This window comes from Chrysemys picta, chromosome 18, assembly GCF_011386835.1.
Source record: "Chrysemys picta bellii isolate R12L10 chromosome 18, ASM1138683v2, whole genome shotgun sequence".
NCBI lineage: Eukaryota > Metazoa > Chordata > Testudines > Emydidae > Chrysemys > Chrysemys picta.
Genome location: NC_088808.1, coordinates 26,262,740 through 26,289,878, shown reverse-complemented (window position 1 = coordinate 26,289,878; position 27,139 = coordinate 26,262,740). Strand labels below are relative to the sequence as shown.

The 27,139-nt window shown below is 45.8% G+C and overlaps 1 protein-coding gene, 1 long non-coding RNA gene and 1 pseudogene across 2 annotated transcripts in view; 1 reads left to right on the top strand and 2 right to left on the bottom strand.

Annotated features, from left to right (window-relative positions):
- The window catches only part of SLC2A8 (solute carrier family 2 member 8), a 62,155-nt gene extending 38,508 nt beyond the window's left edge, over positions 1–23,647 (bottom strand). The window contains 1 exon segment of the mRNA XM_065572731.1: positions 23,502–23,647. The gene's annotated coding sequence lies outside the window, so the exon portion shown is untranslated.
- Positions 2,686–15,729, bottom strand: LOC101951357 (uncharacterized; annotated as a pseudogene).
- A 93-nt stretch (positions 23,648–23,740) lies between the features above and the next one.
- The window catches only part of LOC122174088 (uncharacterized), a 44,450-nt gene continuing 41,051 nt past the window's right edge, over positions 23,741–27,139 (top strand). Inside the window, exon 1 of the long non-coding RNA XR_006175433.2 lies at positions 23,741–23,921. This is a non-coding gene — a long non-coding RNA (uncharacterized LOC122174088). The remainder of the gene's footprint in view (positions 23,922–27,139) is intronic.

Here is a 27,139-nt window from a genome sequence, read left to right as displayed (position 1 = left end):
CGCCTCCCTGCCACCCCCTGACCGGCTCTTCACAAACTCATCGGCCAACCGCCCTGCGTGTCGTAGGTTCTCTGGCTTTTTGTCCCTCAACCACAGCCTCAGGTCGGATGGGCACCGCTCATACAGTTGCTCCAATACCAGCAGTTTAACCAAGTCCTCCTTCGTCTGGGCCCCATCTGCCCACTTGCTGGCGTATCCCTCCATGCGGACGGCTAGTTGCAGATATGAGATCTCAGGGGTTTTATCCTGACTCTGGAACCTTTCCCGGTACATCTCAGGAGTCAGCCCAAACTCACGTAGCAGGGCCTTTTTGAATAGTTCGTAGTCCCCTTTTTCCGCCTCTTCCGGTTGGTGGTACAATGCCACGGCTTTGGGGTCCAGTAAGGGGGTGAGAACCCAGAGTCTGTCCGCAGGATCAACCTGGTGCAGCTCGCAGGCCGTCTCAAAAGCATCCAGGAAGTCATCCATGTCCTCCCCCTCCTTACATGGGGCCAGGATGCACTTATCAAAGCTCCATACAGTCTTGGGTCCCCCCTCACTCACCGCAGCCGGGGTCTCGCGGCCCCTCAGCCTCACCACCTCCAGTTCATGATGCCTCTGTTTCTCATGATCCTCCAGCTCTCTCAGTTTTAGCTCTTTCTCCCATTCCAGCCACTTCCACTCCACGGATGCTGAGTGTCGCCGGGAGGATCCCCTGCTAGCCGGCGAGCTTCGCCGGGAGGATCCCCTGCTGGCTGGGGGGGGTCACGGTGCCCTCGGTATTTGCTGGGCTCCTCCCCACCCTTCCCCTAGGCATAGGAAGGAGAAGTCTCGGGAAGCCCTCAGCAGCCGGCTGACCACTCCCAGCTGGGACAGACACTGGTGCCTGCGCAGCATCTGCCAGGCTGCTTCCCTCAGAGACAGGAATCAGTTCATTCAAGCGATCTCCCTCCTCCAGCTGGGCAATGAGCTGTTCTTTGGTGAGCCTCCCACTGCGCAGTCCCCTCTGCTTGCACAGCTCCACCAGATCGCTCTTAAGCCACTTGGCATACATCTTCCTGCTGGCCACTCACAGGCCTGTGTGCTCACCGCTCCCCACAGTTTCCAGGGAGACCCCTAGTGTGCCAGCCCTTCTCGAGGTCACCACCTCTCTGCCAGGGTCGAGCTGCAAACTCCTCCGCCCCTGGGACCACTCGCTGCAATCCCCCGGGGGACCCTGTTACTGCAAAAGTCCTTCTCGCTGGTCACACACTCCCAGGGGTGATAACCGTCTCTCTCTGACTCTTCAGCACGCCTGGTCCCCGTCAATCCCCCTTCGTTTTACTGCTCCCCAGTCACTTACTGCAGGAAGCACCGTCCACGGGGTGCAGTAGATCCCGCCGCTGCCACCAGTTGTCACGGAGTGTGGGGGAGTCAGGGCCGTGCACCCCTCTTCCTGAGATTCACCGTGACCCTCAGCCAGCCAGTAAAACAGAAGGTTTATTAGATGACAGGAACACAGTCCCAAGCAGAGCATGTAGGTACAACCAGAACCCCTCAATCAAGTCCTTCTGGGGGGTTTAGGGAGCTTAGCCCCCAGCTTGGGGTTCCCTGTGTTGCACCACCCAGCCCAAACTGAAACCAAAAAAACCAAAACTCCTCCAGCAGCTTTCTCCCCTCTCCCCTCTGCTCCTCCTCTCCTTTCTTCAGTCTCCCGGGCAGAAGGAGTTATTTCTCCCAACCCCCTTCCTGGCTCCGGTTACAGCTCAGGTAACTTCCTTCAAGGGAAGTCCCCCATCCCCAATGCAACCCCCCTGCAACATTCCCAGGTCAAATCTGCTCCACTCCCTGCTCCCTCACAGCGGGTAATTGTACATGCTGCCTTCAGTGCAATAAACTTGATAGCTCCCACTCTGCAGCTGGACTTCTGGACTTCATTTATTCTTGCAGGGTTTTTTGTGTATGTGTTTGTTCTTTATGTGGGCAGGTAGGTGGAGCGGGGGTTATTGGCCTAAGTTTAGAGAATGGTTATTAGGTATATCTGGCTTTCACACTCCCTCTCTAAACTCCCAGCAACACTTCCTCCTTGCTGCGCCTGTTCACTAGCTCATCTGGCCACTTACGAGTTGGCTTTTTAAACCCTTCTTCTCCCGGAGTTAGCCCTGCCCGGTTATCAAGGGATCCTAAAGGAATTAAGAATCAAAGGATGGCACACTAGAGCCTCCTTAGGCTCCACACAAATGTTCTTTGACTGCGATAGTATCCAACCTCAGAATGCAGGTTTGTTGGACAGCAGATGTGAAACATCAATATTTACCTAACCTTTCTAATCACTTGCATCATCACTTCCTACACCCTGAACAACGGCTCTGACAGCTGTTAGTGTAGGGAAGATTTTGCCCATTTCTCTGATACTGTCTCTAAGCTCTCATGTTTCACTCAGTTTAATTGCAGTGGAGAATTAATTGAAGTGATTTGAGTCTTTTTCACAGCTTCATATGGCATTGTAGATTATCACATGGTCCCACATGCTTTAGATCACTGGTAAATGTATTTATCATTATCTGATGTGTTCACTGATTGTTGTCTTGTCTGCAAGGGACTTTTTATATGCACATTATCTATAACTTGGGTCTCCCCCACGTGCTGTTTTCAGTATCCTCTATATATATTGGTAATCCATACACCGCCCCTCCTCTTCTCCCCCCCCCGTCCCATTCTCTGTACTTACAACACTGTTTTCTGTCGCACTTCGTTAACATTCACGATTAATGATGAGTTATATCTCCAGAATGTTGTATCCCTAATCAGGGATTCTCTAGGAAGCTTTCCTTGAAGGGCAATGATAAACTAGGGCAACGTCAATGGGAACATTCACACTGTCTCCATAGACACATAGGACAAAGTGGACTGAAGTCTGAACCACTTTCCTTGGATTAACTATCATTTTTTTTTAGGATTAGTTACATTTTTTCTGTCAAGCTCTCTGTGAATATGCTGCAGGATGTTAACTCCAGGCACAGCATTCCAGGATGTAATGTTGAATATGTCAGTAGACGCATATATAGTTTTTGGAAATATGTGGTTCTCAAAGAGGAAAATCCCAGCCCCTGGATTTTGCTCCTGAAAGCTGCTCATCATAATTTTCCAGTGTGGATGTTTAATGGGCAAAATAATTTCATCAATATCATTAAGAAGCACAAACTTGCTCCTGTACATGTTGCGGTAAATACAGTCATTTAGAGCTGTGATTTGTCGGTAGTAGCCAATATGTGTTCCGTCCTCCATAAATTTCCATCTAGGAGACACTTTGAGATATGAAGTAATTGGTCAGGGAATTATCTCGACAGTTCTGTCTGCAATATAAAACTCCAAGACTTTCTCCATCAATTGGCTGCAGCTGTTTTTATAAATCATCACTTTCTGTACCCCAAGAATTTTATACATCTCCATGCTCTGTATAAATTGTAAGACATTATTGTAATTTCCAAACATGGTAGAGATACACACAGTGAATTCAACGGGAAATGTCTCAACTTGGCGTTTTTTTTATTTCAAACCTTGGTAGTTGGTCAATATTTCCTTTACGGGCCCAATTGATGGATACAAAGTTTGGATCACAATTTGGGGTTCCAAACAAGGCACTTACCCACTTCAATTTCCTCTTCTCTGTTTGTGGGGGAGAAATATTTTGTAACACCCCCGTTCAAAATCTACCTGTGTTCACAACCTACACACTATTGTAATAATGTTTGTACAAGGTATGCCTTGTGAGATATAATGTAAAAACTCAATTTGCTGATCAATAATAACATGGAGTTCCCTTCCACACAGACTTCCTGTCACCTTGCTCCCAGCTGGAAATGCTTCTCAAAGGGGGGACAGGACTATAAAAAGAAGGGGCAGATGACCTAAAAGATATCTTGTTTTCTCCCTCCACAACATGTTCTCTGCACCTTAATAGACAAAAGAAGTAGTGGTTGGACTTTGCAGGAGGGGTCCTGATCTAAATAGCTTGGTCAGTAAAACTGCTGAAAGCATGTGGTGAGAAAACTTTGCTTTGAATCTAAGGGCTTGTCTACACTAGTACATTACAGCACTGCCACTTTCTTGCTCAGGGATGTGAAAAAACACCCCACTGAGCACAGCAAGTTTCAGTGCTGTAAAGCGCCAGTATAGACAGTGCACCGGCATTGGTAGCTACGCCCCTCGTGGAGGTGGGTTTTTTAGCGTGCTGGGAGACCTCTCTCCCAGCACTCCATCATGACTACACAAGACACATTAAAGCACTGCCATAGCAGTGCTAGTGTAGACTAGACCTATATAGTTTAAGTTAGTCACCAGTAAACATTTTACCTTTATTTTTCTTGTAATTGTTTCTGACTTTTACACCTTGTTACTTGTACTCAGTTAAAATCAATCTCTTTGTAGTTAATAAACTTGTTTTATCTAATCCAGTGTGTTAAAATTAAAGTGGCCAGATAACTATTTAAAATAATAAACTGGCATAGTATTCCTTTAAAAGAATAACAGACATAATATATTTGTACTGTCCAAGAGAGGGCTGGGCAGTACAGGGCATACATTTCTGGCGGAAGATCTGAGATGGGGTGCGTTGCGGTCACCCTGAGCATAACTAAGGCTGGTAAGAGCCAAGGTGTGTCTGGCCGGCTGCAGCACACACACACTGACATGGTGGAGGCTGTTTGTGAGCAGGCCAGGTTGGCGGCGACAGCAGCAAACCATTGTAAAGGGCACCTCAAGTTACAGAGCGGGGATGACACAGCTACACAGTCTGGATTGTGCACCGGTATATAACAAGAGGTCTCCCACCCATCAGGAGCATGCTGTAATCACCCACGTATGGGATATTATGATGCAGGTCCCTCTCAATCTCTCCTGTTGAAACTTCCATTTTGGATAAATAGTCATGGGGGGAGGGAGCAAGGCGAGAGAGAGAGAGAGAGAGAGAGAGAAAATGACTCCATATCCTGGTGGCTAAAGCACCCAGCTGGGAAGGGTCCAGTCCCCCTGCTCCAATGATTATTTCTCCAAAGTGGAACATCTTCAGTGGGAGAGACTGAGAAGTGCCACATCAGAATATTCCATAGCTCAGGGGTAGAGCACTCTCCTGAGAGGTGGGCGACCCGTGTTCAAATCCTCTTTCCCTATTAGGCAGAGAAGAGAATTGAACCTGGGTTTTCCATAGCCTGAATAAGTAATCTAACCACTGGGGTAAGAGTTAGAAAGGTGGCAGGGGCATCATCAATAAAAGAAACAGAGGAGGAACAAGCAAGAATGGCCTAGGCACCTAACTCCATGAGAGGGATTAGCTTAAGACACACACCTCTCATTGACATCTCCAATTGGCTAGTTTAGGTGAGTTCCTGTCTAGTGTGCTGGCTTTTATAGATCCCATTCTTAGGCACCTGTCTGTTCCTCTTGCACTGTATAGGGTGCCTGTCAGGGTACACCCCTCCCCCCAAATCTGAACTCTAGGGGACAGATGTGGAGACCTGCATGAAAGACCCCTAAGCTTATCTTCTTCCACTTAGGCTAAAATTCTTCCAAGACACAGTCTTCTGCATTGGACAGATATTGCTGCCACCACCATGTGATTTTCACAAATATTCAAGGAAGGATCACTTGGAATCCCTATCCCCCCAAAACCCTTCACCCCCTTTCCTGGGGAGGCTTGAGAATAAAATACCAACCTGTTGCCTCAGTAATGTGACCATAGACCAACCCCTTGTCTAAGGACTTTGGAATCAAAGGATTTTTTTTTTAAAAAGGTAAATTTTATTAAAAAGAAAGAACATATCTGAAAACTCAGGCTTTAGGGATTAAACACCAAAAATAACTTTCTTGGGGTTCAGTTTAAAGGTTACAAGCAAAACAAAAGCACCTGGGGTTAGCATAGAGGAAGCCACAAACCAAAACAACCAAAAAGGTTCCTAATTGCATCTGTCTTAACTTTTCCTGTGCTACTTACATATCTGGGGTTCCAAATGAGGAGTTTCTAGGTATCATGCAGATGATTTACCATACCTGGCTTAAAGCTTACAGCTTGTTGCTGCCTTCTCCTCTCTCCAGCCTGAGAGACAAAGAACCCGCCCCTCCCCCCACACACACACAGACACAGACACAGCAGTTTTTCCAATTTGAAAGGGTACTGCCTTCCTATTGGTTCCCCTGGTCAGGTGCCAACTCAGGTTAAGCTTCTCTTAACGCTTTACAGGTAAGGCAATTAGGGTACAGCTGCTAAGGAGGATTCTATAGCTACTGACTGGCTGGGTGTCCATAAAAGGTAGCTACCCCCCCTCATTTTTCACAGTGCCTAAGACAGGCTTTGTGGATTCCAATGATTCTGAAGGCACCTGAAAGTTAAGCATTGTGATGCTCAGCATCACCACACCTAAATCCCTTTGTGAATATGGCCCTGAGTCCACAACAGTTGCTGAGGCTTCCATTTTCATATTATTTAATAGGCTATTTCAGCAAGAAGTTTGCTACAGAAAATACATCAATATCATCTGACACCTGGATTTAAGCCAGATCAAGTAGGAGAGATTGCATGCCAATGCTTGTGAAGAGTTACTTATTGAGAAGGGCTTCTGTGACATTATTGACATGAACTGTGACCGTATAGATCATTGTTGCAGCCAAGGTTCTTAGTTGCACCAAATCTTGTACAAAGGAGGTCAAGTAAGGTGTCTATGAAAAGGTTATGATTTGCTAGTTTTGATTATGCTATCTGTATGCATGTATCATTTTTGTATTTAAAGTTATAAGTACTGGCGCTACACCTGGATTTCAAATGTTGGCTCCTGGGGTAATGCCTACGAAATAATCAGTCAGATATGCCATGTAAGATATCTGCAAAAATGTTATAATTTGCCACATATGATAATCTTGTTTATATGTTTGTATTGCCTTTGTATTATGGGTTATAGATATGTATGTATGTCTGTATTTCAAACTTGTGCTATGCTTCTGGGTAACACCCCCAGACAGGTTGGCATCAGCACTGCCTAGCCTGTTTGATGGCCCATTAAGAACCATCAGTTATACAATTGACCCATTCAGAGAAGGCAGATACATCTTATGACTCAGCAAGGCATGCAGGGACATGCCTATGGAAAGAACTCTACGGCTTCCAAACCAGGTGCTGGGCAGCTTGTGTTTGAAACAAAGGAAGCACAGGCCAAACGGCAAGAGACTATAAAAGGCAGCTGCATCTTCTCCATTTTGGCCTTGGCTACACTTGCGGATTCACAGCGCTGCCGAGGCTGCAAGTACTCCACCTCTCCAAGGGGAATAGCGTGCAGCGCTGCAGGCGCTGATTACACTGGCGCTTTACAGTGCTGCACTCGCTGCGCTCAGGGGGGGGGTGTTTTTTCACACCCCTGAGCGCAGCAAGTGCAGCGCTGTGAATTGCCAGTGTGGCCAAGGCCTCAGTCTTCAGTCCTGCTTCTTACCTCTGGAGGAACTTTGCTACAAACTGAAGATCTGAACAATGGACTGAATGACCCATCCAAGCTGTGGATGTACTCCAGAGACTTAACTTAAACCAGCAGTTTATTCCATCACTGCTACAAGCCTGAAACAAGAACTTTGCCATTACTGTATGTAATTAATTCCATTTAACCAATTTTAACTCTCATCTATATTTCTTTCTTTTTATGAATAAACCTTTAGATTTTAAATTCTAAAGGATTGGCAACAGCATGATTTGTGGATAAGATCTCACTTGTATATTGACCTGGGGCTGGAGCTTGGTCCTTTGGGATCGGGAGAACCATTTTTTTTTCTTTTACTGGGGTATTGGTTTTCATAACCATTCATCCCCATAAGGAGTGGTGCTGGTGGTGATACTGGGAAACTGGAGTGTCTGAGGGAATTACTTGTATGACTTCTGGTTAGCCAGTGGGGTAAAACCGAAGTCCTCTCTGTTTGGCTGGTTTGGTGCCTTAGTAGTAAAGGACCCCCAGCCTTGGGCTGTGACTGCCCTGCTCTAAGCAATTTGTCCTGAATTGATACTCTCAGTAGTGTCCCGTCAAAGGCTGCTGTGTTACAGCTTCTCATCTCCACCAAGTATTTAGGCCGACAGCAAGCATTGAAAGATGGGCTGCTTAGGGTCTGGCTTCAGGAAAGAATCCCATTTCTCCAGGGTTTTTTTTGCTTGTAAGCAATTTTCTAAGTTGCAGAAACACTTTCTGTAGTAGAGGGGGAAGATTTAAACAGAAAATATTGTGAGGAGTCATTTCAAGTTATCCATTTTGGTTCCTAGCAAGCCCCCTCAACCCTGCACTTTCTAATTTAAATTTCTCCTCCCTGAGAGGAGAGGGAACTGTTTAGTCAGATTATTCAAAATTCCTTGCACGGTGAGGGCGGGTGGCGGTGGTGTTAAAAGCTGTTTAACAAAGGGCTTGTCTCTCCCTATGGATGTTAGATTCAGCACCACTGTTCCCTCAATTGAGGGATGAAAAATTTCTCTCTACAGTTCTCCAAGGAGTTCTCTAGGAAAAACAGCCAAGGCATGGCATGACATACCAAATTGGGCCCCTATAGGCAAGCATACACAGAACATCGCGGGGAGAGTAGGATCACCTCCCTCATGACTTTTAAGCCCAGTGGTTAGGATACTCACCTGGGATGTGGGAGACACCTAGTTCAACTCTCCCCCTGAGAACGAGAAGGGATTTGTCACCTCTCAAGTGAGTACCTTAGGTTATGAGACATTCTAATATGGGGCTCCCTCAGTTTCTTCTGTTGACTCTGTTCCATTGTGAATAAATAATGAAATAATCCTGAGGGCATTCTGTGCCAAAAAATTAAAAATTCTGAGTACAATATTTTAAAATTCTACAAAATTCAGCAAATTTTATTTGCCAAATAAATGTGGAGGCTCCAGATGGCATTGGGGAGCACAGGCCACTGTCTGCACAGCTGTTGGAGATCACTGTGCAGCTCTCCCGGGACACGGACTCAGTGGTGAGGTTGCACCCACCCTTGTAGTAGGAGGCTTTTATGTTTGTATTTTACATAAATTAGAATGAAGGATAAAGAATAATAATGTAGCATGTATTAATATAATTTAGAATGAAGGATAAAGAATAATGTAGCATATATTAAATGTATTGGTGTATGATTTGATCATACCCTACCAGCCACCCTTTTTGAATAACAGAAAGGAATGGCCTAATGGGCCAATGGACAGAGATACATCAGCCAGAATCTGTGTCTGGACTGATTTCAAGGCAGTAACAGACCTTTGAGGGTCACCAATTTGTTGTAGGTTTAGCATTTAAAATAAGTAAAAGAATGCGATAATTGTTTTCTTTTGCATTGCAATTTGATGTTCCTGTTCAAAATGTTCTGTGTAAATTAATTCTGTTTTGTGTGTGAATATGGAATGTGCATTAAGAGGTAAGTGTGAAAGCCATCGCTGAACCAGATGTATGAAGGAGGAACCAGAGACAGATGCAAGGGTGCCAGGAGGCTGAAACACGTCCCTATTGAAATGTCAGAGGAGGGCAGATTGATGACTCTAAAGATAAGACAGGCACCTACCAATGGGGACAAGATAGCTGTGATCAAAACCAGCATGGGATAACAGCATAAGGACTGGGCCTGTCCTAGAAACACCCCAGGGTCCTACCCCTCTATGCCAGGTGCACCAAGTGTGGGCAGGCAGGCTCAGCAAGGCAAGATCCAAGTGTGGAGGAGCTTAGTGTGGAGGGATCCAGTGTGGGTTGAGATGGTTCTGTGTGGGGCAATCTGGGTGCGGGCGGCTCAGTGGGGGATCCAGCTATGGGGGGGGGGGAAATCTGGATGCACAGAGGCTTGTTGGGGGGGTTCTGGGTACAATGGTAATGGGACTCTGCAGGGGGGTCCAGGTGAAGGTGGTTGGGGCTCGGTGGGGTGGTCCAGGGGGAGTGGGGCACATCGGGGGAGTTGAGTGTGTGTGGGGGGGCTCAGTGGGAGGGTCTGGTATGAGGGGGTCTGGATGCATACATGTTGGGCAGTTGGGGGGGGGAACAGCTCCCTGTACAGGGATCCCTCCCCCTGCAGCTGAGGAGTAATGGGTGCAGGAAGTGGGGGGAGAGTTTGCAGAGCTTCCTGCAGTTGGGGGAGAAATCCGGAGGTGGGTCTGACCCAGCCCCAGATGCCGTGTAGGCGAAGAGGAAGTCCCATTCTCCCCAGCCCAGCTGGGACTAGCAGCTGAGCCTGACACATGACCGCTCTTGTGGCTTCTCTGTCAGAAAGTCATTTTTCTGTGGGGGAAGCAAAGAAATTGGCGGGGGACAGAAATTCTGCGCATGTGCAGAATTCCCCCAGGAGTAAATGAATCACTGGGCCAGAAAAAGAGAGAGCACACGCTTCTTAACAAATGGGGTAGGTATCTAATCCCAAGAGATGGAATGCAGGAGATCCCTGCAGCCCAGATTTTGTGCCTATCTCCAAGAGCTTAGCCCACCCCCCTCAGCTGGGCACCTCCCATTGGCTTGTTTATGCAAGAATCTGCCTAGTGTGCTGGCTTTTGTGAATCCCATTCTGAGGCACCTCTCTCCTCCCATTTATTCCAGGGATTGAAGATGCTTAACCTAGGCTTTGTGAATTCCAGTGATTTTCTAGGCACCTAAAAGTTAGGGATGGTGACACTCAACACTGACATGCCTAAGTTCCTTTGTGAATCTAGCCCAAATGATTGAAATTAACTGGGTTCCAGAAACCACAGTTCTCATTAAACAGGTGTTGTGGGTATAATCTCACATAACAGCATCAGTGCAAATCCAGTTAACATTAATAGGAGAATTAGCCGTGGGCAAAACAAAACCATTTTCAAAAAAACGTTGAGAGAATAAACTTTATTTTATGAGTGTATTCATCTATGAAATTAATAATTTTATTAGATTCACAGATATTAACTTTAATTCATAATTTTTATAAACACCATGTTGCTTACAAAAACAACGACTCTGAAAATGTGAGACATTGTGAAATGTCAGCTGGCAAAGCTAGCAATTCAGAGATCATATGGCTGCTGGCATAAGGGGAAAACTTACAACACTAAATAAAACCACCTCTTTCTATGCTCTTTGTTGAACAAGAAATGATAAATTAGTTTTAAAGTTCATAGACTGAATTTACATTAACCTATGCAGTCAAACTCACTGGAGTAACGGATGGACTAGAAACAACACAAAGCGAAATGGTCATTTTGCTATATTACTTTCTTTGTTATGTTCTAAATCAGTAGTTTCCTAATAACAGATTACAATGCCTAAAGAAAGAAAATATTAAAGCCAAATATTTAACACATTTATTTAAAGAACACCACCTTTAAAGCTGAGGAGCCCTTAACAGCTAAGCTGGGGAAGGTACATATAGAGTTTTACCTTGTCCTCCTGTTTATAGAAGTAAAGCAATACTCTGATCCCTAAATAAACAACATAACCAAGTTATGTTTCCCTAAACATAAGGAAAGTGGCTGAGATTATGTACAATGTATTTTCAGCTTCTTTAGAAAAAAATGATGGGATTAGAGAGAGAGATTTAACAATATCATACCACCATTCTTAACATACTTGCATCACGTCTCCTTATGGCTCACTTAATTTACAGTAGATTTTACCATGAGTAGGATTGATTTTCCAGGTCTCGTTTTCAACGCTGCAAAATTACTACTAAACTAGTTTGCCCTTTTACAAATGGGGGCCTTAGGATTTATAAAGTAATGTCTATAATTGTCCCTTTAAAGGTGTTTCCAATGGCTTCTGAGAATACCTGCAATATATTTTTCATGGTTCATTTGAAGTACTGCTTTTTTAGCACTTTGTTAACATTCTTAATCAAAGACAAGTTATATCTCCACAGGGTTGGATCCTTAGTGAGAAATTTTTTAGGTATGTTTCCTTGGAGAGGGTCTCTGCAATGATAAAATGATAAAACAGCAGTACTTTGTGTATCCAGTCTGCAGACCAAGCAAGAGACCAACAACCTTCAAATCGCCACAAAGCTGCCACTGATGTTGGTCATAGTTTATGCACCTCAAAAGTTGTTTCATGTTGTCATAGGTTTCCTTCATATGGACTGCATGACCAACTGGAATTGATGGCAAAACATTGCCATTATGCAGTAAAACAGCTTTAAGACTTGTCTTCGATGAATCAATGAACAGTCTCCACTCATCTGGATCGTGAACGATGTTGAGGGCTCCCATCACACCATCAATGTTGTTGCAGGCTACAAGATCACCTTCCATGAAGAAGAATGGGACAAGATCCTTTTGATGGTCACGGAACATGGAAACCCTAACATCACCTGCCAGGAGATTCCACTGCTGTAGTCTGGAGCCCAACAGCTCTGCCTTACTCTTGGTTAGTTCCAAATCCCTGACAAGGTCATTCAGTTCACCTTGTGTTATGAGGTGTGGTTCAGAGGAGGAGGATGGAAGAAAATGTGGGTCCTGTGACATTGATGGTTCAGGACCAGAAGTTTCATCCTCTTCCTCGTCTGACTCAAGTGAGAATGATTCTGGTGCATCAGGAACCGGCAGTCCTTCTCCGTGGGGTACTGGGTGTATAGCTGATGGAATGTTTGGATAATGCACAGTCCACTTTTTCTTCTTTGACACACCTTTCCCAACTGGAGGCACCATGCAGAAGTAACAATTGCTGGTATGATCTGTTGGCTCTCTCCAAATCATTGGCATTGCAAAAGGCAGATTTCCTTTTCCTGTTCAACCACTGGCGAAGATTTGTTGCACAAGTGTTGCAGCATATGTGTGGGGCCCACCTCTTGTCCTGATCTCCAATTTTGCAGCCAAAATAAAGGTGATAGGCTTTCTTAACCATAGTGGTTATACTGCGCTTTTGTGATGCAAAAGTCACTTCACCACAAATATAGCAGAAGTTATCAGCACTGTTCACACAAGTATGAGGCATCTCTGCTCACTTTGGCTAAACAGAAATGTGTCCCTTTGCAAAATCAAACACTGACAAAGAAGAGAGCACGACACCGTATGATTTCTAGAGCTGATATAGGGCAATTTGTTCAGCAGAGTGATGTAAGTTTCGTTATGATTGCATCATCCATGACTTCTAGGAATAACATGATGCAATTCATATCCTGTATGACGCAATACCAGCTTCAGATTGCATCATTCATTGTTTTGCCTAAAAAGCAAGTACTGTCCAAACCCAGTCATAGATTTATTCATCGATCCAGTCAAAGATGTATTTTAGTCATTTCTGGTTTAAATTGAGATCCCTTCCCTTTATAACTCACTTATCCTCCGCCATTCCCAAGTCAAGGATCGTATATACTGACCCAATAGCATATCTTGAAAACTAGAGCCAATCAACAATTTTAAGCATCATTTTCGTTCTCAGTGACCCAGAATTAGTAAAGTTTGACTACATTTATTTCAGAAGCATTTTGGCTGTAGAGCAGTGTTATCACTATACAAATAAGTAATAAAAGGTGGTTGAGATGGAATCTGGGTCTAAGGGAGGCTGTTTTCTTGGTTAGTTTTTTTTTTTTTTTAAACAAAGAATTTATTTATTGATATTTTGGGTCATTTACAATAAGACATTGTGACCCAAGAACCTCTTCATGCTAACTTGCAAAGGTATGCAGAGGTGTTAAAGGAATCTCCTCAGTGTGATATGAACATTCTAGTTCACTAAAGACCACAGATCCCGGCTTCCAACTGTCCCCGGGGGTGCTCAACCCCAAGCCACACTCCTACTCCACCCCACCCCACCTCTTCCCACTGTGTTCAACCTCCTCTTCCAGGGTGAATTTAAATCACTTGTCAGGAAGACTCTATTTAATCATGGATTCTACATAAAAGTGCATTCTTGTTGGTTCTTATAACCTTAATACATACTCTTCACAACCCAGAGATAGAAGTAGGTTTTATTTTTAGAGGGTACACACTATACATTTTTAAAGTGATTTATTTTGAAAACTTTTCAGATTAGTTTTATAGCTATATCAGAAAATGATTGATTGTTTGGTTATTTCATTTACGAAAGGTAACTGAAGCAGATATGAAGTCATTGGGAGGTGAACTATCTCCAATTCAACAGGTTAATCATTAATATTTGGAGGATTTTCTTGCCATGCTGTATTAGGAGGAGAACATCACCAGACAGACATTTAAATTGTTTTATTTAACTAAAAACAACGTTATGTATTCTGGATTTTTTCTTCAACAGCAAACATATACTATTTTAACAAAACAAGCATATTCATTTTTGAATTTAATTAAACATTCAAGTTTTTTTAAAATCAGGTTTGTTTTTGTTAAACTTGTTTTTAACTAAAATAGTTAAATGAAATATTAAAAAAAAACACTAAAATTAAATCGACTGTCAGCCAGGTGAACATGAGAAACTTAAAATATTGGCTTCTGCAGCTAACTCCATTGTCTTCACCTTCATTTTCCTGTTTGTCATAATCGGGAAAAGAAAAACAAGCTTTCCTGCTTTTTCAGGTCTCAAACGATTTCTCAATTTGGAATGAATTAGTCCAAAGGAAGAAAATATTCTTTCTACACTGGCAGAAGAAGCTATGCTGTTAAAAGTGAGATTATCACTCCAACAGTCTCTGAATCCAAGTGCTTAAGTGACTTCCACCAGTTCACTGGTGTGACTTTCTTTAAAACATCATCAGCAAACATACATTTCTTGAATCGTTCACCCTTAGCTCTGAAGTTTGTTATAGTTGGCATTATGGAGGGATGATTGCTGGATGTCCATGTCATAGCCAACTCTTCTTCTTCAGCAGTTAAGGTTTGACCCTGGTACCGACTATTGAGAATATTTGCAAGAAATGAGCTCGAGATAGTGCTTGTCCTGTTTGTTTTTTTAATGCTCGTAATTTAATTCTGTCACTGCATATTTCTCTTTTTAAGATTTCACTCAGTTCTTTCCAAATTTCAACAGCATCAGCAATAAAACAGCTATTTCTCTGCATTTTGTTCAAGGCTACAGAAATGGGCTTTAGGGTATTCAGCATGCGTTCAACATTTCTCTTAAGCCCAATGTTGAGAACTTTGGCTGTGACAGTGCCATCTATTTTTCCACGATTTTGTTCACAAGCTGTCATCAGATTAGGCCAGTTCTTGATATAGTGCTCAAAACAGCCCACTACTGAGTTCCATCGCACGTCTTGTGGGAGAGTTAGTTTGGTTCCTCCCACTTTTGTCAGAGCAGCTGCTGCAAAGTGGTTGTTATGGAAGTATTTTGCAATTTCAACATTAGCCTTTATTTCTGGAACACTGAAGACTTTGGCTAGGAAGTGCATCAAATGAGCACTGCAACCGTATGTTATTAGCTTGGGACTCTCTTCACTCTCTTCTAAATTTCTTCCCATATTGGATATATTTACAGCATTGCCTGTGACCAAGCTGCATACTAGACATTTGAATTTTTTCCCATAGTTTATTATAGCTTTTACTGCTACTTCTTGTAAGTATTCTGCTGTGTGTGCATTTCTTGATGTATCAATTGTTTCTGTAAGGAAGACAGTCCCTTCTTCTGTTGTCACACAAGCACATACAACAGGGTCATTGTAGACACTGCTCCACCCATCAAGACTCAGGTTAACAATTTCACTCTCAAGAACTTTTGCACACTGCTCAATTTCTCTTTCATACCCTTTATCCAGCAATTTGCCTGCAACATCTGCTCTGTTGGGTGGACTGTATCCTGGTCTTAATGACTGAACCATGTTAATGAAGTGTGGGTTCTCAATCATACCTCATACCTGATACCTACGGACAGATGTCACAATGCAGGACAGAAAGGGGCCATGACCGGGGCACACTGCAGTGCAGGATCAAAGTGAAAGAGCTGCGCAACACCTACCACAAGGCACAGGAGGCAAACTGCCGCTCCGGTGCTGTGCCCACGAGCTGCCGGTTCTACAAAGAGCTGGACATGATACTCGGCGGCGACCCCACCTCCACTGCAAAGACCACTGTGGATACTTGGGTGGCTTGCGTGCCAGTCGAGAGTGGACCGATAGAGAAGGAGGACATCTTGGATGAGGATGTGGAGGGGGACCCAGAGGCAAAGGATGATTTGGAGGTCAGAGATGCATGCAGCCAGGAGCTCTTTTCTACCCCAGAAGAGGCTAGCCCCAGGCACAGCTGTCGGATGTTGGCGAAGCACAAACAGGAGAGGAGGCCCCTGGTAAGTGGATTTGATTTTGGGAATTGCTGAAGCGAGTTGTTGGGGGCAGGAGGGTTGCATAAAGCAGATCCGTCTCCTACCGGATGCATAGTCTGAGCGGCAGAACAGGCTGTCGATTGACTCCCTCACTTCACAGGAATCTCCCTCAGAGATCTCCAGGAAACTCTCATGGAAATACTGGGCAATCCGCTGCAGCAGGTTCTTCGGCAGAGCTGCTTTGTTTCTTGCCCCATTAATGGTAATTGTCCCACGCCACTGTGCCGTCACGGGAGGTGGTGGGGAGACCATTCATGCACACAGGCGAGCCGCATAGGGGCCAGGGCGGAAGCTGCAGTCTTGGAGAAGACCCTCCCCTTGGTTCCCTGCTCTCTCTAGGCAGCAAGATATCTTCCATAATGATCACATGCTGTGGAAAGTGTGGGGACAAGAATGATCATCAGCGCCCTCCCCTCCCCCCCAGTGCTGGCTCTCCCTAAGAGCCACGTGCCCAGTGTACAGCAGGGTCCAGGAAGAGTGATTTTCCATGCCCCTGCAGCTACTCACCATTTTGGGGATCTTGTGGCTCATGTGTGCCTGCCTAGGGTCAGCCAGTTAGTGACAGGTGTGAGAGTACTGGCTGTGTTTTAAATCACTGAATCAGTGTTTTGTATGTTGCAAACAACACTGCTTCTGTAAAATGTTGCATTTAAACTTCACAGAGATGACCTTGGGAGCACAGCCTCCTTCTTTGTTATCAGTGGCTGAACGGCTGTGCAGAATTAGAAAGCGGCCAAGAAGAACTAAGGAGGACTTTCTGCGTGATGTTATGATGCACTCCACTGCCGAGAAATGGGAATTAAAGGAGTTGTGGGACAGCGAGAAGAGGGACCGAAAGGAGAACATAGCATGCCAGAATGAAGCCACGGAGCGGCTCTTAACGTTATGGAGCGCCAAGCAGACACGCTCCAGGCGCTACTAGCTCTGCAAACTGAGCAGCTCCGCGCCTGCCGTCCCCTGCAGCTGCTGTCACAAAACTCTTTCCCATGCACCCCCCACACACACACTCTTATCAACCTCCTGGGTCCAGTCTATACCCTTGGTATTCCATTCCTCCCCCCCTCAAAGTCCAGCACTGCAGACTCTCACTGCACTCAACACCCATCCCTCTGCAGTTTGGCCCTGCAGTACCCTCTGCATTGTACTCCAAAGAAGAAGACTGGATATGATCCCTGGACATACACTGTAACTCCCAGCACTGTAACTCTGCCAGTGTAGACATACCCTAAGACCTAGTCTACACTAGAAAATTAGGTTGGTTGGCTAAGGATGTGAAAAATCCACACCACTGGGTGGTGTTATTAAGCCAACTTAAGTCCCCATGCAGACAGTACTAGGTCAATGGAAGAATTCAGCCAACCTAGTCACCTCCTCTCGAGGAGGTGAATTACCTACACCCTCCCATTGGTGTAGGTAGTGTCTACACCAGGGATCGGCAACCTTTGGCCCACGGCCCGCCAGGGTAAGCCCCCTGGCGGGGCGGGCCGGTTTGTTTACTTGCTGCGCCTGCAGATTCGGCTGATCGCGGCTCTCACTGGCCGTGGTCCGCCGCTCCAGGTGGGCCGCGGGCCAAAGGTTGCCAATCACTGGTCTACACTGAAGTGCTACAGCAGAGCAGCTGTGTTACTATAGCATTTTAAGCGTAAACAAGCCCTAACAGGAAGAAAAAAGAAGCAGGGAGGAGGGGCTTTACCTGGAGATATATCTCAAAGGTTTGCTTAAGTTTATTTAGGGAGACAGAGGAGTCACCTTGGTACCCTTCACTGAAGAAGTCAAAGGACAGTGATTTTGCTTCATGAAAAAGGGGTCTCAACCAGGCTTGGTTGAAAATGCTGGAGAGAACTTTGAGTGAGACAAGTTTGGTTAGACAAGAGAATAACTTGTTAACTATGTTTAGTCTCTAGAAAGTGCGTTAGGATTTTGTTTTATATGTAACCATTTGTTTCCAATATTCTTACTCACTATTATTTGAATCTCTATTCTTTGATAATAACCTTAGATATATTTATAATGAAAACAATAATAAGTGCTGTGATGTAAAGCAAAGTGAGGTTCTGAATTGAATCTTACAGACTGGTGTGTACTGTTCCCTTGGGAATAGCAGGCCTGGTAAGTTTGAGCATTCAGAGGATAAAGAGCTGGACACTGCAGATAATGCTCCGAGGATTCAGGGGTTGTGCGTGCCTGTTGCTACCTGTACAAAGAGAGCAAGGTCTGTGGAGGACTCGAAGGCTTGTGAGACCAGAAGCTAGTGGTTTCATGAAGCTGACAAACATCAGGTACAAACAAAACTGCTTCATGCTAAGGGCAGGTAATAGTGAGGTACCTCACAATCCTGGGTACCTCAGCAAGTGTCACAGACATCATCATTAGATTGTCTTGACATGTATAAGTCACATCTTAATACAGAACTAACAATATTAAGCAACATATTATGTATTGACCATATATTGTTATATCAATAACATTTTCTTTTCCCAAAAATTATTTAAACATAACCTTAACAGGAGACCCACCAATAAATCCCCAGCCCCTGGTTCTTTGCCAGGCTTTGTTTCAGCAGTCTTGGCACCTCCAGGTCCCCCTGATGCCCCAAGCCCTTCAAATCTCCATATAGAATCCCCCTAAAATCCCAGAAAAACTTCTTAGAAACCCCCAGAGAACCCTAGGAATCCTGAGAAACCCCAGAATTCTGAGTATATTGAGCCACTGATCCATTCCATGTAGACTCCATTACCCCCTTGGGGTCATCTTGGTGTACCTAACGCTCCCAGTTATGTCACAAGGAGATATGGGATTTCAATTGAAAGCACAGCTGAGTGAAGATAAACAATGAAGGGAGTGCCACATACTTTTTCTACACCTTCAGTTACAAGGAGTTTCATTCTTACAGGCTTCAGTTCTGGGCACTTTCCCTGGCCCTAGATGGTGGAGTGAAGAACAGATTCAGACCATTTCTAAAGGGTCACATTTATGTAGGACCATTACAAATTGGCGTATCCTAGACCTCATAATATATGCTAAAATGTACCTGTCCTTTGCTCTAGGTTCATGTCATAAATACAATAAATACATGCCATAATGATTCAAACCCTCACATTAAAATATCCAACATTAAAAACTACCCAAACCATGGGCAGCACGTATAATAGGCACAGGAAGGCAGTGCCTTCCCACACAGGTGTCATAGATGTGCTGCGGAATGCTGGGGACATGGTGGCCCCATGTCTTTCCGTCCCTGCCTTTCACATCACAGGAAGATTTAATTTATTATGGTCCATGTAGCTTCCAGGGAGGCTGGGAAGGCTGTATCTGCTATTCAGCTTCCTGGGTCCCTTGGACTCCCCATAGACATTACTAATGAACTCGGAAAGCTGAGTAGCAGATAGCCTCCTCAGCCGCTCTGGAACTTGCATAGAGAAGCTCAGTCAGTCATGTACATTGTTTCTCCCAGCCACGGCTGCTGCAGTCTTTTGCACAATGTCTCCAAGACTCAGCCCCCTCTCCGGAGAGCCTTGCTGGCTGTGCGGCTGCTGTATGCTTTGCAGGTTCCAACCTCCTCTCCTCCCTGTTCAACTCCCTCCCTGCTTGGCCCCTCACCCCATCCAGTCTTCCCCTCCCTGCTTGGCACCCCCCTGCTCCTTGTGTGGGCTTCCTCCTTGCCTCCCCTCCTCATCCTCCTCCTGTCGGACCCAAGCCCTCTCTCTCTGCTCAGCCTCTTCCCTGCTTGCCCAGTATGGGGTTTCTGCCTTGCTCCCTCCCTCCCCTAGTCCTCCCCAGCCCAGCTGCTGCTTGCTGGGTCCTCCTCTCTCCCCTGCCCTCTTCCCGCAGACTCCCTCTCCCCTCACCCCTGCTTGCTGTCTGGTGGGTTTCCTTCTAGCCCTCATCACGCCCCCCAAAGCCGCTGGTCCCCAGGTTCCTCCTCTCCTTGCTCGCATTTGAACCCCTGCCACTCACTGCAGTCCCCCTCTCCCCACTCAGTCAGCTCCCCCTTTTGATGCGTGGGTTTCCTTGCCCCCCTCCATTTGTTCCCCCATCCGCTGTGGGACTCCTCCTGCTGCTGTGCTGATGCTAGAGCAACTCAGCTAAGGGGCATCAGAAGGGGGGGCGGGCATCAGTATTAAAAGTGGTTCTGTTTTTCACTGGCTGGCCCAGCTATGGGACTTCTCCTGCTGTACTAATGCTGGAGCAACTCAGTTAAAGTGCCTGCCGCAAAGGGGGGCGGGGAGGGGCAGGTCACTTTTAAAAGAGGGAGGGCTTTTTGAAAGTTTGCCTGTCCCACCAACAGAAGTTGGTCCAATAAATGATATTATTGCCTCACCCACCGTCATGGGTGGTGCCAGGTATAATAGTCCAAGGGGAACCACCTTGTCTCTCTAAAAGGACACAAGTCATATAGAACTCACATATCACACATTCCTATGTGAAACAAGGAATCACATTGAAATCATAGCTATTGGATTCCTCTATAAACTGTACCGTACTACAAATACAACTATCCTACATGCACAGCCTGTTCAGTAATCAAGTAAGAGTCCCGCCAAAGAGATGCATTTGTTTTCCAGATAATGGAAAAGGAAAGTAAAATATAAGCAAAAAAGCATGGCTTGGTGTTGAAATCAGAGCTAGAACTGTAAAGATATGGGGTTTTATTAATGGCTCCCTGTCATAGGCTTCCAGTTTGACATTGGACCCACCATTTAAGGCTTGATCTCAAGGGGAATCTTTCCATTAATTGAAAAAGGCAGCAGCTAGGGGACTTAATTAACACATGCCTTAGTTTCTCCATCCAAAAAACAGGGATAATAATACTTGCGTGCCTCACAGGAGTTTGTTTAAATTAATTGGTTTTGGTTAGGTGCTTTGAGGTCATCAGATGGAAAATGCTTAGAAGTGTTGTTTTACAATTCCAAAACCTTTATGCTTCATTCATGCAGTATACATTCCTCCAATCACAGGAGATTGGGACTTTATGGGACAACTCCTCTTCCCACTGAATAATGCTGGAGCAACTTGCCAGAAAAGGGGTGGGGGTGAGCAGGGAGGAGGAGGGAAGAGACGCGGGAGAAAGTGGGGAGGGGGCAGGCTCTGGGCGGTGCAGGGGCGGAGTGTGGGCAAAGCCACAGGCAGAAGAGGACAAGGGAGCTAGCCTCCCCAAGCAGCAGCCTGTGGAAGCTTCACCCACCGCCGTGACCCAAGCCATTAAGATGGCCACTCTAGTCCTCTTAGAGAAAGCCTGGGTCACAGAACTTGCACAAGATCAACAGTGTGACCAAGCTGGAACCTAGAAGTAAGTGGGGCTGAATTCCAGAGTCAACCCTGTGACATTATACTCCATATTATTTATGAAAATATGCTTGTGGTAGGAATATGACATAACTAAGATATGCTTTATGCAAGATAACTCTTGTAAAGTATCATTGGAAAGGTTATAATTTACTGAATATGATCCTATTTGTATGCATGTATAATTTCTGTATCTGAAATTAGGAATATTGACTATGTATCTATATTTCAACTGTGTTACTTTGGGTGACGCCTCCTGCTAACACTTCAGTTACAACAATGAAAAAGCTGGACAGTGCTGATGGCCCATCAGCAAGAGACAATGGACTGTAAAAGAGCTTAGTCTTCCTGTGAACTGTGGGTCAGCCTGTGAAGAATGGCTACAGGGGCCGTACAGAGGCATGTGACCATGTCACCTGATACTGGAATCTATCTTGAATTCTGTACTTTTCCAGGAGAAGCGTGTGTGTGTGTGTGTCTGTCTGTCTGTCAAACTAGGAAACAAAGGACTCCCGCCTTATGTGAATCCTATTTCAGGGTGGGGAATGAGGTAATCCAGGTCCTCAGTTCTCCCCTGCTGCCCCACCCAAGATGACTGCTGGAAATAACTAAAACTGAACTGGGGGGAAGAACTGGACCCAGGCTGGAAGGGCATCTGGCCTGTGAAGATTATTAGAACCACATTTAGGGTGAGAACTTACATGTAACCAGTTTCTTTAGTGTATTAAGCTTAATTTGCATGCTCTATTTTATTTTCTTAGTAATCTGCCTTGTTCTGTCTGCTACACCCTTAACTACGTAAAATACACCTATTATATGTAATAAATTTATTTCTGGTTTATAATATAGTTTATATGATTTCTAAGTGGGCGGGAGCGGAGGAGTTGTGCATACCCTCCTCCACCTTGAGGGAAGGGGCAAATTTCATATAATTTTGGGTTTGTACTTCAAGGGGGTGGACATCTGGGTGCTATGGCAAGCCCCTTAAACTAAGCCTTCCCAGAGCGGATCTGTGTCTCTCTGTGCAGCTGTGTGTAGCTCTGCCTGTGTACTTGGCTGGAAAAGGCTGGGGAGCCAAGACCAGGTAAAAGGGGGCCCAGGCTGGCAGAATAGTCTGATTCAGTGGCATCCCAGCACACCAGGTGACATCCCAGGGGGTCCAGCCCATCACAAACCCTTCACTAAAAATGCCTCGGGCAGCACTTCACTTAGTGTATTTTTAGGTCTTCAGTCTCTGGAACGCTACACTAAGGCACCAATATGAACATCTGCCCCCTACCAGAACCCACAGCCAGGGCAACAGTATTTCATTTTGGCCAGGGTACTGAGGTAGCTGATCTAATGGAATCAGCACGACCAACTGACCCTCGTCCACCACGAGGAGCCTACTAACCAGAGTGTAGTTGCTGTATTCAGGCCTAAAAGTCAGTCAGGGACAGGGCCGGCTCCAGGCACCAGCTTGCCAAGCAGGTGCTTGGGGTGGCTGCTCCGGAGGGGGGCGGCACGTCCAGGTATTCGGCAGCAATTCGGTGGACGGTCCCTCACGCCCCCTCGGAGCGAAGGACCTCCCGCCGAATTGCCGCCGCAGATCGCGACTTTTTTTTTTTTTTTTGCGCTGCTTGGGGCGGCAAAAACCCTCAGAGCCGCCCACGTCAGGGAAGGCTGAAGGAACCAGCTGGCCAGATGGCTGCACTACCACCGACCCCACAATCTGCCCCCAAACGGCAGGAGCGATCGCTAGCACGATCCCCAGCATCATCATCTAGTTTACTGAGCAGGGCCCCACACCCAGCATGTAACAGCCTGACAGGGCCCAGCCTTGCAGACCCAAAGACTCAACAACACGCAAGAGTCAGCCCCCAAACCAAGCACCAGATTGGCGCCAAAGAGCACGTGCGCGTGGCCCCTCTCTTAGTTTTCACCCAGCCCCCGACGATTAGTGCTACCAACCCCCTCACCGTCATTAGGGCGCTTCTGGCGCCCCCCGACCCGGCCGCTAACGTCCCGCCTCACCTCTGCGCCTCCCGGGGCCTGCAGCCGGATCCCCTTCCCAGGCCGGTGCAGCGCCGCGGGCGGGCGGGCGGGACGGGAGCGCAACAGAAGGGTCGCTCGTTCGCAGCCACGTCTCTCGTCTGCATCCCCTTTTGCGCGAACAGCATCGGCTTCTGCAGGACAGGAGAGTGCTCGCCCTGATTGGCTGCTGCTGCCCAGGAGGCGGGGCAGTGCGGAAAGCAGCCAATCGGTGGCAGGTCCTCCTGGCGGCGGAATTGAAATTCCGCGGGCTGGGGCCGCTTTGTTGCCAGGGTGACCGGTCCCGCTTGGCTGAGGAGCCGGGGGACTCTGCCGGCTTCGAGGAGCAGGTCGGTCTCCCAGCCACGCTTGGGGTCGGCGCCTGCCTCACCGCCGCCCGCAGGGAGGAGCTCGTCCGCGCAGGTGGGCTGGGGACTGGGCGGTGCGCGAGGGGGTTGGCTACGCTGGAGGGGGAGGGGGCGGGAGGATATGGCCTGTGAGGATGCAGCGCAAATGGATTGGGGGATGGGCTGGGGGTGCGGGGGCCTAGATAGAGGTTTGGCTGCGGAGCCAGTGCAGTGGAGGATGAGGCAGCCAGGGGAAGGTTGGGGGCATGGATAGGTCAGTCCTGGGTTAGAATGTGTTTTTAGGTTGCATTCAGTGGTGCACTCTAGCTCCCATTGAACCACTGTCCGCTTGGTCTGATCAGCTAGTGAAAGTGGGGTTATGGAGTGGCCCCAGAGGTGAAAGTAAGCCAGTAAGGTATGGCGTGCTGGACTGGCTTCCCCTGGCTGGCGATATAAAGCCCCACCCCCTTCCGGTTGAGGCCCCGCCCCTTGCTCAGGACTCTGGCATAGCCGTCCTTTAAGTTACTTTCACCCGTGGCCCAAAAGTAGCTGGAGCATACCAGTGAATCCTGCACCAGATGGGGTAGGATCAAACCTTATACAAACAGCATGTGTATCCTAGAAGTACTTAGAAGATATTATAGCTGTTGGTGAAGTATTGTGGGGTGACCTGGGAAGGCTAGGCTATGCTAACTGTGAGGAGAGGTAGAGGGAAACCAAGGGATAACTTTAAATTTTTAGAACATGATAAAAGAAAACCCCAAAATTGTACCAGGAGCATAAGTAATATAGACCATTGCCAATGCCTTACTATTTATAATAAACTATATATCTCGAACTCATTAACTTTTGTGAACTTGTACATGCTGTGCCGTTAGTACCAAATGCATTTTTATTAACAAGAACAAAAGATTACAATATGTATTGTCACTTCAGAGAAGAATCAACTTTTCTCTCCTTAGCTGTAAGTCCATCTCCATTCTTGCTGTCCTGTTCTTTTCTTCTCTTCAGCTTGAAGTGTTCCTTAGGTTTGATGTTCCTGTGGCTGTACCTCTTTGCACCAAGTTTATCCACAAACGGGTGTTTCTTAACCTATGGGCCCTCACTTGTCCATTAGACACCTTTGAACTGTATTCCATCAATAGATGTTCAAAGAAGGGTCATTCTCACTGTTCATGTACTCCAGGTCCTTTTTGGGTGGACTTATCATTACTGCTTCTAGGATCTGGGTGCATCTAACACAGCTATTTGATCAATTCCCTTTTTCACCAGTTATATTTCCTTTCATTTTTTCCCCCCTTGATACTCTCTCTGGGAAGTCCGCAGATTTTATTTCCCTCTACTTCCCTTCTCTAATAGCATCTGCTCACATTGCGAGTATTTCTTTTCCTGCTTATCCTGACCTGAAACTTTTTCTTTTTTTCTTCTTTCCTCCTCACTTCCCAGTCTGCTACTTTTATTCTCCTGTTATCACCTCCTCTCCTACCTAGGTTCCATTTCACCCATAGCACCTTCTCCTCTAACAGCTATTTTCCAACTGCCCCTTCTGGTGGATTCTGAGCTCCCTCCCAAGCTTGAGTGGCCTTCTCCTTGGCTGTTTCCCCAGGATAGCATTCTGTGCTGCTGCAGATATTAGACCAGGGTGAGGGTTACTACACTTGCTCTCTATCTAGGTCAGGTTACATTTTTGTGATATGGAAGCAGACAAGCCATAAGTGCCTGACTTAGACAGTAATGCAGGGGTAGACAACCTATGGCACGGGTGCCGAAGGCGGCACACGAGCTGATTTTCAGTGGCACTCACACTGCCCGGGTCCTGGCCACTGGATGGGGGTCTCTGCATTTTAATTTAATTTTAAATGAAGTTTTCCAAACATTTTAAAAACCTTATTTGCTTTACATACAATAGTTTAGTTATATATTATAGACTTATAGAAAGAGACCTTCTAAAAACGTTAAAATGTATTACTGGCAAGCGAAACCTTAAATTAGAGTGAATAAATGAAGACTTGGCACACCACTTCTGAAAGGTTGCTGACCCCTGCAGTAATGTAAAATGAACTAGGTATCATGATCTTTGAAAAGTGCTGAGGATGTAGTTATAATAGGGCTTAATTAGTTTCTGTGACACAAAGACAACATTGTCACAAATAGACCACTTTTGAAAACACTTGTTTGCATTTGGTACCCAGCCACATGATTGGTAACTGCAAAGCAAATGTTGTTTGTGCTCAAATTTCACGTTTTACATGGGAAAACTTGTTGGAATCAAGGGGTCAGAGACAACTCAACTTAAGCCTGAGTGTGTTGGGTCGAGTGTGTTTTCAGACCCAACCTGAATGCGATACTTGTAGTTGGGTCCTGTCTGGTTCAGGTCAGATTGCAAGGTTCAAGACACTGGTACTTTAAACAAAGCACTAGATTTTATGTAGCTGGGAAAGACCAGGTACCAAATCATAAATTGCAGCCCTAACCTCCCCATATACTTCCAGAATCTCAGTGAGAAGCCCTGACTAACTCAAGCAGAGAAGATGCTATACTTGGCCCCACTGCAACTGATTATCTGTAATTATGCAATTTAATCTGCGGGAGTCCAACATGCTCCTCCAAGCTGCCACAGGCTTCCTCTTTCCTGGCATAAGGTCCTTTAGTAACCAAGAGACAACTCTGGATGTTTATCACAGTCACCAGATTAACCATTTATTAACTAGATAATAAAGAAAACGTTTAGACATAAAATGGGCAGATACTGAATATATTACAGTGCCACCGTATACATGGGAAGATCTCCCCAAGTGTTCATTTCTAGTCACCCTAATAAAAGATTCAGTAGAAATAAACTGGGTTCAGAAAGTGGCTGATGATTAACAGCCTGGAGAGGCTGCCTGAGACTGTTTACCTTAGAGTATAGCTCTCTTGCAAACTGATTGGAGAAGAAAAGGTAAAATTACACTTTCCCACATTAAAAAATAAGGGGTAATCCTGACATTCAAATTTAAAATTTACAGAGGAACTACTTTTAACCCAAACATAATTAACTCATATCCATCCTGAAGACCTATTTCTTCCACAACACTTACAAGAAACCAGATGACTAAGCCTTCTGCTTGCTTATTTATTTATTAAATGTAAATGATGTGAGGAGGTATTGAATGGTGGAAAATAGGAAGGGGAACTTCATGTGATTATCTTAAATATAAAAAAATCTCAACAGCAAACATGCAATTACTAATCTATCTCCAACCCCCTCACTTGGCTTGTACAGCCTGATCTAGCTGTATCCTCAACCTTGGT